Source organism: Nicotiana sylvestris, chromosome 3, assembly GCF_000393655.2.
Source record: "Nicotiana sylvestris chromosome 3, ASM39365v2, whole genome shotgun sequence".
Classification (NCBI taxonomy): domain Eukaryota; kingdom Viridiplantae; phylum Streptophyta; class Magnoliopsida; order Solanales; family Solanaceae; genus Nicotiana; species Nicotiana sylvestris.
This window is the reverse complement of record NC_091059.1, coordinates 198291842-198307945: the sequence shown is the minus strand read 5'-3', so window position 1 is coordinate 198307945 and position 16104 is coordinate 198291842.

The window sequence follows — 16104 nt, the reverse complement described above, 5'->3', positions numbered from 1 at the left end:
AGGGCTTGGATGTGAATTCCGATGGTTCGAATAGGTTTGGGAGGTGATTTGGGACTTAGGAACGTGATATGAATGTGTTTTGGAGGTTCGGAGTAGATTTAGGCTTGAATTGGCAAAATTTACATTTTGGCATTTTCCGGTTGATAGGTGAGATTTTGATATAGGGGTCAGAATGGAATTCCGGAAGTTGTAATAGGTCCGTTGTGTCATTTGTGACGTGTGTGCAAAATTTCAGGTCATTCGGACGAGGTTTGGTAGACTTTTTGATCGAAAGCGGAATTTGGAAGTTTTTGAAATTCTTAGGCTTAAATTCGATGTAAATTTGGTGTTTTGAGCGTCCGAAAGTTGGAACAAGTTTGAATGAGGTTATGAGATATGTTGGAATATTTGGTTGAGGTCCTGAGGGCCTCTGGTGAGTTTCAGGTGATTAATAGATCAAGTTCATGTTTGGAAAAGTTGCAGATTTTGCTTCAGTTTTGTTGCAGGTTTTTCCTTCTTCGCGATTACGTGAGGAGGCTCGCGATCGCGTAGAGAATTTGTGGGGGCAATCTAGGTTGTTCTTCGCATTTGTGTAGCTAGAGATGCGATCGTGTGAATTGTGCAGGTAATGAATCGCAAACACGTGGGTTAGGTCGCGTTCGCGTAAGGTAAAGTAGACCAGAGGTGGACCACACATTTGTTTTTCGCGGACGCGGCCCCTGGTCCGCGATCGCGTTGGTGTAGGCTTCTATGTATCGCGTTTGCGTGGGCAGTGACGCGTTCGCGTAGGGTAAATTATGGGCCAGCGAAGTTTGTACTCCGCGATCGCGATGGATTTCCCGCGATCGTGATTAAGTAATTTAATAGCTGGGCAGAATGTTTAAAAAGGTCATTTTCGCGATTTTTGGCCTACGTTCATCATTTTGACTCGGTTTTGGAGTTTCTTGAGGGGGATTGAAGAGGGAATCAATGATAACTTCTTGGAGGTAAGAATTATGGACTTAATACTCGATCTTATTGTGATTTCTACCTAATTAAACATGAAATTTAGGGGATTTAAAGCCTAAAATTAGGGAGTTAGGGCTTGGAAATTGGAGACCTTAATCTAGGGATTTGAGGGGCCATTTGTGGTCAGATTTTGGTATTATCCGATATTTTCAAATATAGATAGATAGATATATATATTTCTAAAGAACATTCTAAGAAAAGATATTAATAGATATCGGTAGTTTCTTGGTATGTATGAACTCGTGGGAGGATAAGGATTCCATTGATGTGATTTTTATCGAATTTCAAGACGTGGGCCCGGGGGCCAGGTTGGACCAATTTTGAAATTTTTGGTATAATTTGATTTATTTCGCATGGGCTTTGTTCCCTTAGCATATTCTAATGTTATGATTCTGATTTGGATAGATTTGGCGTGAGTTGAGGCCGAGGTGAGAGGCAAAGGCATCACAGAGTAGTATTTCATCCAGTTTGAGGTAAGTAACCATTGTAAATCTAGACCTGAGTGTATAAAACCTCGGTATTTCGTATTGTTTTGATAAATGAGGTGACGCACATTCTAGGTGACGAGCGTGTGGGAATGCATCGGTAGGGATTGAGACTTGGTCCGTCCCATAGCGACTATTAAGCCACGTATTTGATTTGAAATCTTAAGATATCCCGTATTTTTAGAGATTGATACTATATTATGGGTTGTATGCCATGTTTGGGGCCTTGTGCCGACCTGTTTAGACCCTTAGGGGTATTTTTACTATTCATCACTCTATTTGTTTTGAAAGCATATCCTCAGTTATATTTTACTTGTTTATTGTTTAAATCTGCTTTATCACTCTACTTCTTAAAATGTGAAAATTGTTTGGGCTGAGTTCCCTGATTTCCACTAATATGCTTGAGTGGCTGTGAGGTTAATGACTAAAAGAGGTTGAGAACCTAATGGTGAGGATTATATATATATATATATATATATATATAATGGATCGGGCTGCACGCCGCATCAATATTATATGTATATATTATGGATGGGGCTGCATGCCGCAGCGATACTTCTATGGATCGGGCTACACGCCGCATCGATATATATATTGGATTGGGCTGCGTGCCGCAGCGATATGACGCTTGGACTGTAGGAGCCCCTCCGGAGTCTATACACCCCCCAGTGAGCGTAGTCGACTATAAACTATGGATGGGGCTGCACACTGCAACGATTATTATGATTATTGCTATTATGAGATATTATTGAGCTGGAGTGCTGAGTGTGAGTACTATTGACGCAAGGTGAGTCATGAGTGACTGAGAGGCTTGCCCGAGAGGCTATATTTATGAGTGATACCTTGCCCGAGGGGCCCGTTTATGACATTTTGTTGCTTTCACTCTTCTTTTTATACTGAGCCTCTGTTGAAAACTGCTAAATAAATGATTTCAGAGTATTTATAATTGAAACTAAAGTTTTTACGAGACGACTGGCTTTTAAATTGCAGAATTTGACTTGAAATTTCTGTTGAGACTTATTATATGATTTTTACTGCTCGTCACTACACTCAGACCTTATTTACTTTAGTTACTTACTGAGTTGGCGTACTTACGTTAGTCTCTGCACCTTGTGTGCAGATCCAGGTGCCCGAGCGGCAGAGTAAGGGCCCCCAACACTCTCAGAGCTTACCGGAGACTGCAAGGTAGCTGCACGGAGTCCGCAACCCTGCTTTCCTCCTTCCTATCTTAGTTTTTTGCATTTTTAGACTTATTATGTATGAGTTAGTCGGATTGGGTTGTACTTAGAGGCTCTTGACTTGTGACACCGGATAGTTGGGCTGTGCTGGTATATTTTATACTGTTTTCCGCACATTTCAGTTGATTTATATATTTTTTATGAGAATTTGAGACTTAATCGGTTTTAGAAATGGTTTTTGTAAAAGAAATTCACTGTGGTTACTTGTTGGGTTGTCTTGCCTAGTATTGTGATAGGCTCCATCACGACCGGGGTATTTGGGGTCATGACACCTGAAGAAGCTTATCATTTCGGTACTCTGTTATGGATAAATATTACCCCCGATAGAAAGTTATTTATATCTGGTACAGTATCAGTTTACACAATAGCTTACAGTAGCAACTTACACAACAACTTCCCTTCTTCTATAAATAGAGGAGATTTCAGTTCACTATGTACATGAATTTGAAGTTGAATAATTCATGAATCTCTCTCTCTATACTTGTCTTCGATTTATTTACTTTACAGTTTTTATTTCATAACAATTTTCTGATATTTTAATGTAAGGTTTTCTAAAACGTTTACTATCATATACTTGTTGCAAAAATAATTTTAATATCTCAAAAGGAATATTTAAATTGATGTCTAGGTTCATTCTTTTAACGAGTCTTTATATGATCAATCAACTTGAATAAATTTTAATGTGTAATAGTAAATTATAATAACTTTGAATATAATATTTTATTAACATTAAATGGCTATCAAAATCAGTTATCTTTTTTACTTTGAATTTGACCAAAGCTGATTTTGGATGACCGTTTCCTTAACGTTAATTTTGATATCATTTCATAACTAACGTTTCTTTGGTCTTAAATGATTTTAACATTTATAGCCTCTAATGAATTTGGCGTTTTGACATTTGATTCCTTAACAGAGTTTAACATATTTATTACCTATCACATGTACATCTCTCTTTTGGACTATATATATATGTTCTTGTCTTCATTTGGTAATAGTGTGGAAAAAATAAAACCTTTTCTTTTCCTTTTTCCTTTTGTGTTGGTTTTTTATACGATCTTTGTTGTTTCTGCTCCTAGTTATACTAGAAGAGCTTGTTGAATCTTGAGAGATACGCCCAATTTTATTCATCACGACTTGAACGAAATATCCTTAAGAACAGTATTTTTGACACACATCAAACTAAACCTTTTATTCTCCATAATTATCCAATTTTTTCCAACAATCTTAAGGATATTTTCACGTTGTTATTATGGGGAAAACGCTACTAATGTTGTTGTTGATGCTACTACACCCATTGCACCAACTATTTCTGTTGTTGTTCCATCACCAATTACCTATGCCAAACCTTTTCTTGATGTTTCAAAATTGAGGTTTTTGGTGGAGATAATTTTAAACGCTGGCAGGAACGCGTGCATTCCATTTTGGTTATGCATGGAGTTGTTTTTGCTCTTACTGATCCTAAGCCAACTGAAGCAACTTCCATTCAGATGGATCAATGGGTTCATGCTAATAAGGTATGTACACATACTATAATTTCTACTTTTTTTAATGAATTGTTCGATGCCTACATTTCCTACAAGGAGGCAAAAGAAATTTGGGAGTCAATGATACAAAGTACACTGCTGATGACGCTACCAAACAAAAATTTGTAATTGGAAACTACTACAAGGGGGAGATGACGGAGGACTAGGATATAACCGCACAAATTAACGAATATCACAAGGTTATTAAAGATCTCAAGTTAGAAGAAATCTATCTGCCCGAATAGTTTGTTGCTGGTATGCTTATAGAAAAACTTCCCAAATCCTGGAGTGACTACAAACAACAATTCAAACACAAACACAAACACAAGCCGCTTTTGCTAAAGGACTTGGTCAAGCACATAATAATTGAAAATACCAACCGCAAGCAAGCTGTTTGTCACGACCCTAAACCCGAACCCGGTCGTGATGACGTCTATCGTGAAACAAGGCAAGCCGACACAAATCCATAATCCATTTAAACCGATATAATAATTCAATTTAAGTCATTAATAAGTAATAATTTCCGAAATTAAGTTAAATAGAACAAGTGCGGAAATAAACACAACCCGACGTCGGGGTGTCACCAGTCATGAGCATCTAAACAACCGTATAAAAGTAGGAAGAGTCTACATAGTCTACTACAAATATAGTACAAATGAAAGTAAAGATCGGAAGGAGAAGCACTAGGCTGCGAACGCCGAACAACTACCTAGTGAACTCCGGACAAGCAGTTGGAAGCAATCAACCCTCACTAGCAGGACCCGAGGCTCCTGAATATGCACACAGGGTCAGGGAGTAATGTGAGTATGTCAACTCAGTGAGTAATAAAAGTAAAGGCAGCTGAGCGATAAAAAAACACGTAAAAACATAGTAACATGCTACAAAGAGGCAGTATAAAGCCAATACAATGCAATAAAACAATGAAAACTTATAAAAACACCTTAGTTCAACAAAAACCTCTTTTAATAGTTCAAACAAGTAAATGAAAAACATGGAGAAAAGATAGAAACAGAAATCAGCCCCTCGGGCAAAATACAACCAGAACCAGCCCCTCAAGCAACAACATGGAACAACATCAGCCCCTCGGGCTATATCACATCTCATACTGGGTACCTGCGCTCACTGGGGGTGTACAAACTCTGGGAGGGGCCCCTTACGACCCAAGAACAATATCAAGCTATCTCGTGGCATAATCAATAGGCTCTCGACCTCATAATAAGCCACCTTGTGGCGTACAACTCAGGCCCTCAGTCTCATAATCATGAATCAGCTCAATACCGCTGCGACGCGCAACCCGATCCCATAATAACCTCACAACGCAGGCCCTTGGCCCCACTTAGTCAGAAATCTCTAAAAGTCACTCGGGCACAGTAAAATATGATGCTCAACTCAAAATATCATTTAAGATGTCAAAACAAAGTAAACATGGCTGAGTTATAAAAATAGTAGAATATAGCATGACTAAGTATAGGTATAAAGTCAAAATAGTGAGGAATAGTAGTAAAAATCCCCTAAAGGCCTAAAACAGTTGGCATAAGGCCCAAATATGGCATTCAACCCAAAACTTGATGATAGTCACAATCCCAACGGTGCACGACCCCACGCTCGTCATCTAGCGTGTGAGTCACCTCAAAATAGCATAACGATGTGAAATATGGGGTTTCATATCCTAAGAACAACATTTACAATCATTACTCACCTCTATCTGATCCAAATTCTAGCCCGCGATGCCCTTGCCACTCAAATCGGCCTCCGGATGCTCCAAATCTCCAAGTGTTCCCCCTTGATTTCCTCTTCAATCCTCTTCAAAAAGCTCTAAAATCGCCCAAAAATGGTGGAACATAGGCTAAAAATTACGGAATTGGTCTTTTAAAACATTCTGCCCAGCACTTAAAAATCCTTCATCGTGAATGCGGCGCCCTTCTCACGAACGGGAAGACTTAGCCTCTCAAACCATCGCGAACGCGTCTGCCCTCTAGCAAATTCCTGACTCCAACCCTTTACGAATGCGGGACCTCCCTCACGAACGCTAAGGCCAAACCTCCAGCCTCTCATTCTAATCCTTTGTAAATGCGAGGGCCTACTCGCGAACGCGAAGGCCAAAAATCTACAGCACTCACAGCATATTTTCTGCAATCCTTTTTAGCTTGAAATGATCCGTTCAACCACCCCAAACTCACCCGAGGCCCTCGAGACCTCAACCAAATATGACAACCTATCTCATAACATCATTCAAACTTATTCCAACCTTCAGAATGCTCAAAACAACATCAAAACACCAAATTTGCATCAGATTCAAGCATAAGAATTCCAAAATCTTCTAAATTCCGCTTTCGATCAAATGGTCTATCAAACCACGTCCGAATGACCTGAAATTTTGCACACACATCCCAAATGATGCAACAGACCTACTGCAATTTTCGGAATTCCATTCCGACCCCTATATCAAAATCTCACCTACCAACCGGAAAATGCCAAAATTCCAATTTTGCCAATTCAAGCCTAACTCCACTCCGTACCACCAAACACATTCTGATCACGTTCCTAAGTCTCAAATCACCTCCCGAAGCTATCCAAACCATCAGAACTCACATTTGATCCCTTTATCACATAAGTCAACATCCGGTTGACTTTTCCAACTTAAGCTTACTCAAAAGAGACTAAGTATCTCAAACCTTACCAAAACCATTCCGAACCTGAGCCAACCAACCCGATAACATATAATACCGCTGAACAATATAATAAGAAGTAGAAATAGGGAAAACGGAGTGGTAACACATGGAACAACCGGCCAGCTTGTTACACTATTGCTGACAAAAGAAAGGAGATTGATACAAGAGCCAACCTTGTGGAGGATAATAAGCAGCATAAAAAATCAAATAATGTGTATGACAACAAAAATGATTATAAGCCCAAAACCAAAAATCAAACCTTCAAGAATAAAGGCAATTGCTTTGTATGTGGAAAATCTGGCCACCATGTTGCTCAATATCGAAAAAGGCCTGGGAATGACAATCTTGCTAAGGCTAAAGTAAATTTAACTGAAGCCAAAGCGGATGACATAATTACTACAGTTGTTTCCCAAGTGAACTATAACACCCCGTACATTCTAACTAGGTGTGGATATGTTAAATAGGTATTAGTTTGAAATTTTAGACATATGAAGTCCTAGAGGGATGAGAATAGGGGAAAATAGTTATTTTGGAATCAAGATGGAGAGTGAGGTGCATAAGATTCGACAAAATCGACTAAGTTTACAAAAGGTCCGTATTCCAGAAGGATTTAGTGCAAATGTGTAAGGAATTTGGGAAAACTCAAAACACAAAAGTGGTAGCCCTAACGGATTTTTATGCAAAAAGTTAATGTGCATTTTACAGAGTAGTATGCAATATGCGCACCCAGGTGCTCTCCCAGAGGGTCGCATGCGCGGTCGCGCATTTGTGGCAGTGCTACTGCCATTTTGCATGGTTAGGTGCACGGTCAAGCCTTTAGGTGCATGGGGTGCATTTGGTGGGTTGTTTTAAAGCCCTACTTCATCCCCCACACCCCCAAAATACAAAAACTTGCTCTAAGAAGGGGAGCTCTAAAAAACCTAACTTCTTAAAGATTCCTCCACCATCCAAAGTAAGTTCTAATGGTGATTCTAAGTTAATTTTAATTTCCTAACATTTCATTAACATTGGTAAACCCTCCATATCATTAGATATTCAATTGGAACATCATCGTTAAGAGAAGGAACCCTAGAACTCAAATTCAAGGGATTGAACTTCAAAAAGGTAATGTCTTCACCTTCTAATTGATTCTAGAATTGGATTAATAATTGAAGAATCTAGTTCATGAGATATGAGTTGATGGATTTGATAGAAAAGTATGAACGTATTATAGGTTTGGGTTGTTGATTGTTGATTAGTGGTTAAGGGTGTTGTTTACTTTATGGGTGATGAAGAATGATGTTGATTATAACCATTTGAGACTTTAAAATTTATCTAGGATCAAGAGATTGAGTTATTGGGTGTAGAAACACCATTAATAAGGACTATGAAGCTTTATTCTCACCAAGTGTTTGATAAAATGCTTTAGTGACCAAAACATGAGTATCATAACTAATATGGAATTCCTTTGACTTGTATTGCTATAGATTAAAGTTGAAAGGGTTGACAAATGTTGTATTACCCTCAAGAGCAGGAAGTTAAGGTATGTGAGGCTAACTCCCTATGTTTGGAAATATTAATGATTCTCCCTGCATTGTGTTTCTTTACAATGTTATTAATTGCCTCAGAAATATAGTTAAGCTTAGTTCCTTGAATAGTTGCAGAACTTTTATTCTCTAGCTTCATAACTCGTTCATGACTTTCATTCTGAACGTTATGAGCTCAGTGCGTATTCAATATAGACTTGGGTTTGATGCCCCTGAGTCTCAGCATAGATTACTCAGTATGTCATAAATAATTGAAGTTTCAGTGTTCATAATCAGTTCAAGAATACATGTCTTAGTCTGGTCCTATGCAGTCTTCCAGTATTATGTAACTTAGTGTGATTCAATATTCCAGTATCATGTAACTCAGTGTGATTAAGTATTGCAGAATCATGTATTGCAGTATGATTCATAGTTTCTAATTTTAAATCCCTGAATGTTGAACACCTATATTTGGGCCTGAGGTCGTAGTTTATGCTTTATGCATGTTTAGGCCTGAGGCCGTAGATTATGCTTTATGCATGTTTGGGCCTGAGGCCGTAGTTGATGCTTTATGCATTTTTGGGCCTAAGGTCATAGTTATGTATATGTATACTTGGGCCTGAGGCCGTAACTTGTGCGCACACACACACATACACACACACACACACACACACACACACATATATATATATATATATATATATATATATATATATATATATAGCCGTAGCTTATTCAGATAAATAGGTTGTTCATCATTTAGAAGAGGGAGCATTCATATCCTTACTTCCTTTGTTCTGTTCAATTATCAATTATCATTCCAGTTATCAGTTATCAGTTCAGTTATCAGTTATCAGTTATTATTTTAGTTTTAGTTTCAATAGTTATCATTTCAGTTATCAATTATAAATTCTCAACTATCAGCTTAGTTTCAGTTTCAGCATTTATAATTCTTTCTTTCAGTTGCTTTATATACCAGTGCAATTCAAATGTACTGACATCCCTTTTGCTCTGGGTTTGCATCTCACAATGCAGGTAATGATTTATAGGTTGACGATTCAGAGCTCTATAATTCTCGTACCAACTATTTGGTGATCTCCAGTTCTTTCGAGGCATTATTATTACCTTACAGTCTTCAGTATTTTTAGACAGTCAGCCAGTACTTCATTAGATGCTTCATAGAATAGAGTAAAAGTTAGACAGAGTCACAAGCTTTTCATGTAAGCAATGTTGGCTACAATATGTTTCAGACTTGTATTAGTGTTTTCGCACTTTGATTTTTATCATTCAGACTTTCAGTATATCAGAATGTGTTAGTTTATCTTCTGCATTTAGTATTTTATGATATCACATGTTGATTCAGCCAGCCAGTTGGTTCGCTCGATCATATGTAGTCAGGCACCGAGTGTCGTGTTACATTCAGGCCCAGGTTCGGGGCGTGACATGAACCTTATGGCCAATGTGAAAGATTGGATGTTAGATTCTGGTGCCACTAGGTATATATGTGCTAACAAAAAAGACTTTATGTCTTACACCCAAATTAAGGAAGGAGAAGAGGTTGTATATCTTCGTGACTCAAGGACTACTCCGGTTCTTGAAAAAGGCAAAGTTCTTCTCAAACTCACATCTGGAAAAACTTTGGCATTGAATGATGTATTGCATGTTCCTAGTATCCGAGCCAATTTGATCTTTGTGGAATTATTAGGAAAAGTAAGGTGAAAGTTTCTTTTGAATCTGATAAGATCGTGTTAACCAAGAATAATAATTTTGTTGGCATGAGTTATGACAATCATGGTTTATTTTTACTCAATATTATGAATGAAAATACTAGTTCTTCTGTTTACTTGATTGATTCTTTTAATCTATGACATGCTAGATTAGGACAAGTTAGTTTATCTTATATTAAGAAAATGGATTCTGAAGGTCTCATTGCAAATATTAATTATTCTAATATTGATAAGTGTGAAGTTTGTGCCGAAACTAAATAAACTAATAAATCATGTGCTTCTGTATTTAGAGAATCCGAATTGTTAAGTCTAATCCATACCGATTTAGGAGATTTGAAATAAACTATGACTAGCTGAGGGAAAAAATACTATGTGACGTTTATAGACGATTTTTCTAGATATACAAAAGTTTATTTGGTAAGAAATAAAGATGAAGCTTTTGATAACTTTTTAATTTATAAATCTGAATTAGAAAATCAATTGGATAAGAAAATCAAAAGAGTTAGATTCGATAGAGGTGGTGAATTTATTTTGTTGAATGATTATTGTGAGAAAGAAGACATAATTCATGAGACAGCACCTCCATATTCTCCACAATCAAATGGTGTAGCAGAAAAAATAGGATTTTAAAGGAAATGATGAATAGTAAGCTTGTTAGTTCTGGTGCTCCAGATAATCTTAGGGGTGAAGTCATATTATCTTCCTGTCATTTACAAAATAGGATTCCTTATAAGAAAACGGGTAAAACTCCTTAGGAGTTATGGAAGGGCTATCCGCTTAACTTGAAAGCATGGGGGTGCCTTGCCAAAGTAACAAATCCTAAGAAAAGAAAATAGGGTCTAAAACATCTGATTGTATGTTTATTGGGTACGCTGAAAGTAGTGCAACATATAGATTTTTAGTAGTCAAAAGTGATGTGCTTGAACACAATACTATTGTTGAAACAAAAATGCTGATTTTTTTGAAAATATTTTTCCTTTAAAATTTGAGAATATGTCTGATGCTCCTATTATTCCAAATGATTGTATTACTCATGTTCCTATTATTCAAAATGATTTTAAAAGTAAATAATTAAGAAGAAGCAAAAGACCAAGGAAAGGAAAAACTTTTGGTTATGATTTTTATACTTATCTTGTGGATAATGATCCTTTGACATATTATGAAGCTATTTCTTTGTCTGATGCCTCATTTTGGAAAGAAGCTATTGATGTAGAATTAAATTCAATTTTACAAAATAAAATTTGGATTTTAGTTGATTTACCTCCGGGAGATAAACCCATTGGTTGTAAATGGATTTTTAAGAAGAAACTCAATCCGGATGGTTCTATTGATAAATATAAAGCTAAACTTGTTGCAAAAGGTTTTACTCAAAAGCAAAATGTTGATTATTTTGATACTTATGCTCCTGTAACTAGAATTTCCTCAATTCGTATTTTACTTGGCTTGGATTCTATTTATAAACTTTTTATTCGCCAAATGAATGTTTAAACTGTATTTTTAAATGGTGATTTAGAATAGAAAATTTACATGGAGCACCCTGAGGGTTGTATGGTGTTTGGACAAGAAAATTAAATATATAAATTGCTAAATCTTTGTATGGTCTAAAGCAAGCACCTAAATAGTGACATGAAAAATTTGATCAAGTATTGATTAATGATGGATTTTCATAAATTAAAGTAGATAAATGTGTTTATACAAAATGTATAGATGGTACATGTGTTATTATTTTCCTTTATATGGATGACATGCTTATTTTTAGTTCTAGTCTTGATTTGGTACATAAAAAAATTTTGTCTTCTAATTTTGAGATGAAAGACATGGGAGAAGCTAATGTTATTTTAGGAATGAAAATTATATGAGATGACAATAGTTTGATGTTGACTCAAGAAAATTATGTTAAAAGAATTCTTAAAAAATTTGATATTTTTGATGTGGTACGTGTAAGCACTCCTTATGATGCTAATAGTCAATTAAAAAAGAATAAAAGAGATGTTGTAGATCAAAATAAATATGCTCAAATATTGGTAGTCTAATGCATTTGTTGAATTTCACTAGGGCTGCTATTGCATATGATGTGTGTAGATTGAGTAGATATACTCAAAACCCGAGTCATGATCGCTGAAATGCATTAGTAATAGTAATGAAGTATTTGAGAGTTACCATGAACTGTGGTATTAAATATAGTGGATTTCCCACTGTAATTGAAGGATACAGTGATGCTAACTGGATCTCTGATTCAGATGAGACAAAATTCACTAGTGGTTATGTGTTCACCCTCGGTAGGGTGTTGTGGCATGAAAATCAGCTAAACACACAATAATAGCTAGATCAACCATGGAATCTGAGTTTGTGGCATTGGAATTGGATGGCAATGAGGTCTAGTGGTTAAAGAACTTTTTGGCAAGTATTCCACTAGGATTAAAACTGACCCCTTCTGTGTCGTTGCATTGTGATTGCCAAGCTGCAATAGCCATTGCTAAAAATAAATCCTTTAATGGAAAGAGTAGACATATCTGATTGAGACATAATGTGATAAAGCAACTACTAAGAGATGGAATTATTTCCATAGATTATGTGAAGTCAGAAGTGAATTTGGCCGATCCTCTGACTAAACCTTTGGGAAGAAAACTAATCTCTGAAACATAGAGGGGAATGAGACTATTGCCAATTTGAGTTATATCAACAGTGATGGTAACCCAACATATATGATTGGAGATCCCATGAAGTAGGTTCATATGGGTATTAACAAGTCATTAGTTGATCAAATGTACACTATTAAATTATGTACCTTCCTTTGGTGTGTGTGTTTATATAGTGCAAGACTGCAAGGAATGAGATGCTGAGTTATTAAACTCTTAATGTAATAATCCATAGCCTTTGATAGGTGGTGCATTGTGCTGCAGAATATACTTGATGGATGTACCTATATGAGTGTGGAGTGGAGCCGTGCCTATGAAATTTATGGCAAAAAGTTTTTAGAGCACTCATGAAAACCAGGTGCGCGCATGGCCTATTAGCGAAAAACCACGACAAACAACAAAGTGCATGCGCGTATAATATGATAGATAAGACACTAAACTTACAAAAGAATTCTTGGTTCATAGAAGTTCTAAAAGTTCACCATTTGTTCTGTATGTTTAATCTTATTTCATCAAGGTCTGGTTCATAATCCAAGAGACACCAGATTCGACGCATTATGATCATTTGTGAAAACCCAGAAAATTCTTTTTAAGATATGTGGGGGATTGTTAAAAAAATAATTTAATATTTTAAAAAGAATATTTAAATTGATGTCTAGGTTCATTCTTTTAATGGGTCTTTATATGATCGATCAATTTGAATATAGTTTAATGTGTGTAATAGTAAATTCTAATAACTTTGAATATAATATTTTATTAACATTAAATGTCTATCAAAATCAGTTATCTTTTTACTTTGAATTTGACCAAAGCTGGTCTTGGATGACCGTTTCCTTAACGTTATCTTTGATATCATTTCAAAACTAGCGTTTCTTTGGTCATAAATGGTTTTAACGTTTATAGCCTTAAATGAATTTGACGTTTTGCCATTTGACTCCTTAATAGAGTTTAACGTTTTTCATTACCTATCAGATGTGCATCTCTCTTTTGGACTATATATATAGATGTGTTCTTGTGTTCATTTTGTAATAGTGTGGAAAAATAAAACTTTTTGTTTCTTTTGTGCTAGGTTTTTTTATATACAATCTTTGTTGTTTCTGCTCCTAGTTATACTAGAAGAGCTTGTTGAATTTTGGGGGATACACCTAATTGTATTGGGGAAAATCAATATAACACTCGAAATTAATTATGTGGCTGACATGGCAAGACACGTGGAATATTAGAAGAGTGACAGCTGGCAAAGAGTACTTAAAGAGACGCGAGTTTAATAGATACGAGCCAAGTGTCTAAAGGACAAGAAGGAACGGTCACTCGGGTCTCTTCATAATTTGAAGAGACACCGGTGGAATGAACCAAGACATCAAAAAGTACAGATTCGTAATATCTTCAATTAATGAGCATAAATGATATGAAACGGTATAGAATCTTCACGAAACAGTTACGGTTGCCAATTATAACATTTTATTAATGTTATTAAATTCTTATAATGGCTCTATTATGAGAGGAAAGAAACATTGTACTTAGAAATAGCTATAAAAGGTAGAGAAATAACATTTGTATGGACATACTGATTATTATTGGAATATACTTATTTACATTGCTTTATATTACTTGCTCAACTACTTCTCAGTCTAATTTTTCGTTTCTCGTAACACAATTATTTCTTTATTTGATTATCAGTAACCCGAGTTCTTCTAAAAATAAGCTTTGACCGAAATTTCTATTTTCTGGTTAAACAAATTGGTTCCATTACCAGGAATTCTAATAATCTTTTACTTTCTAAATCAATTCTTCTGTCAAAAACAATCATGTCGAATATCAACGACAACAATCAACAGAATCTACAGCACCAAGAAAATCAGCAACATCAGTTGAATCAACAAGGTGATGGAAATCCAGCCCCCTCGCAGCAAAACTCTTATCGACAATCTCGAGAGGGGGCTCTTGACGGATCTAAATAAAATATTAATGAACAACGTGAGAATGATCAGGCTATTGATGAAGTATTCAAACAATTAATCGCCCAACAGGTCAGCAATGCTCTTCAGGCTTTTGCTAGAAACGTAACTGTAGAAAATCCTCGCTCTGGACTTGTTAACTCAGGCAGTGGAGGAACTCCTAGCGAATCTCGTGATGGAGGGTCAGGTAATCCAGTTAATTCTGATTTACAGAGTTTGGTACTAACTTTGCAGAAACAGCTCAAGGAACAGAGCGATCACATATATTAGATACCTCGAGCATCTCCCGTAATCAAGGGGATAAATATGGAGAAATACTCTCAACAACCTTGGAAGCCAAGTGCCACTCCTTAACCAATTCCAATGAAATTTAAGATGCCTAATATCCCCAAGTACGATGGAACAACTGATCCACGGGATCACGTAACTGCATTTACAACTGGTGTAAATGGAAACTATTTGACTAAGCAAGAAATTGAATCAGTGTTGGTCAAAAAATTTGGAGAAACACTCACGAAGGGAGAGTTAACATGGTATTCTCTTTTACCTGAAAATTCTATTGATTCTTTTGCTGAGCTTGCAGATTCATTTATCAAAGCACACTCGGGAGCTCAAAAAGTTAAAAAAAGAATGGAGGTTATTTTCAAAATAAAACAAAGAGATACAGAGCTGCTCAGGGAATTTGTAGACAGATTCCAGCGTGAAAGGATGATGTTGCCACGTGTACATGATAACTGGGTGGCTATGGCCTTTGCCAGTAATCTGAATGAAAAAGCTCAAAAGCCACGAGGAGACTCAAAGTAAGCTACGAGAATTTTTTGTAACAACTTGGAATGATGTTTACAATAGATACAGCACAAAGCTGCGGATAAAAGAAGATATTATCACTCAGTCTCGGAAAGATGAAAGAGTAAGTTCAAGGTGGGCAGAAAATGAAAAAAAGGTCCAATAAAATTAGGTACGAACCTTATATAGGACCAGCAGGAAGGGATTCACGTTCAAAACAGGAAAACCCACGGTATGATCCTAGATCAAAGGATAGAAAATCAGGTTCGTCGTCAAGGTTCAAAAAAGAGCGGAACATGAGAGACACGCGAGACGACGACAAAGGTTCAAAAGAAAAAATTTGTGGTTACAGTTTTAATGTAAGCACATCCGAGATGGTAGCTGTTCTAAGAAGCATGGGAGATAAGATACGGTGTCCAAAAGAAATGAGATCTAACCCAAATGTTACACCCCATATTTTCGTACATGAAAGTATGCCATAAATAAATTAATGGAAGCACGGAAATGAGATGTTACATCTCGCATTTTTGTATATTAAAGTTTTATCGTAAGATAACCGACGTAAGTTCAGAAATGGGATTATT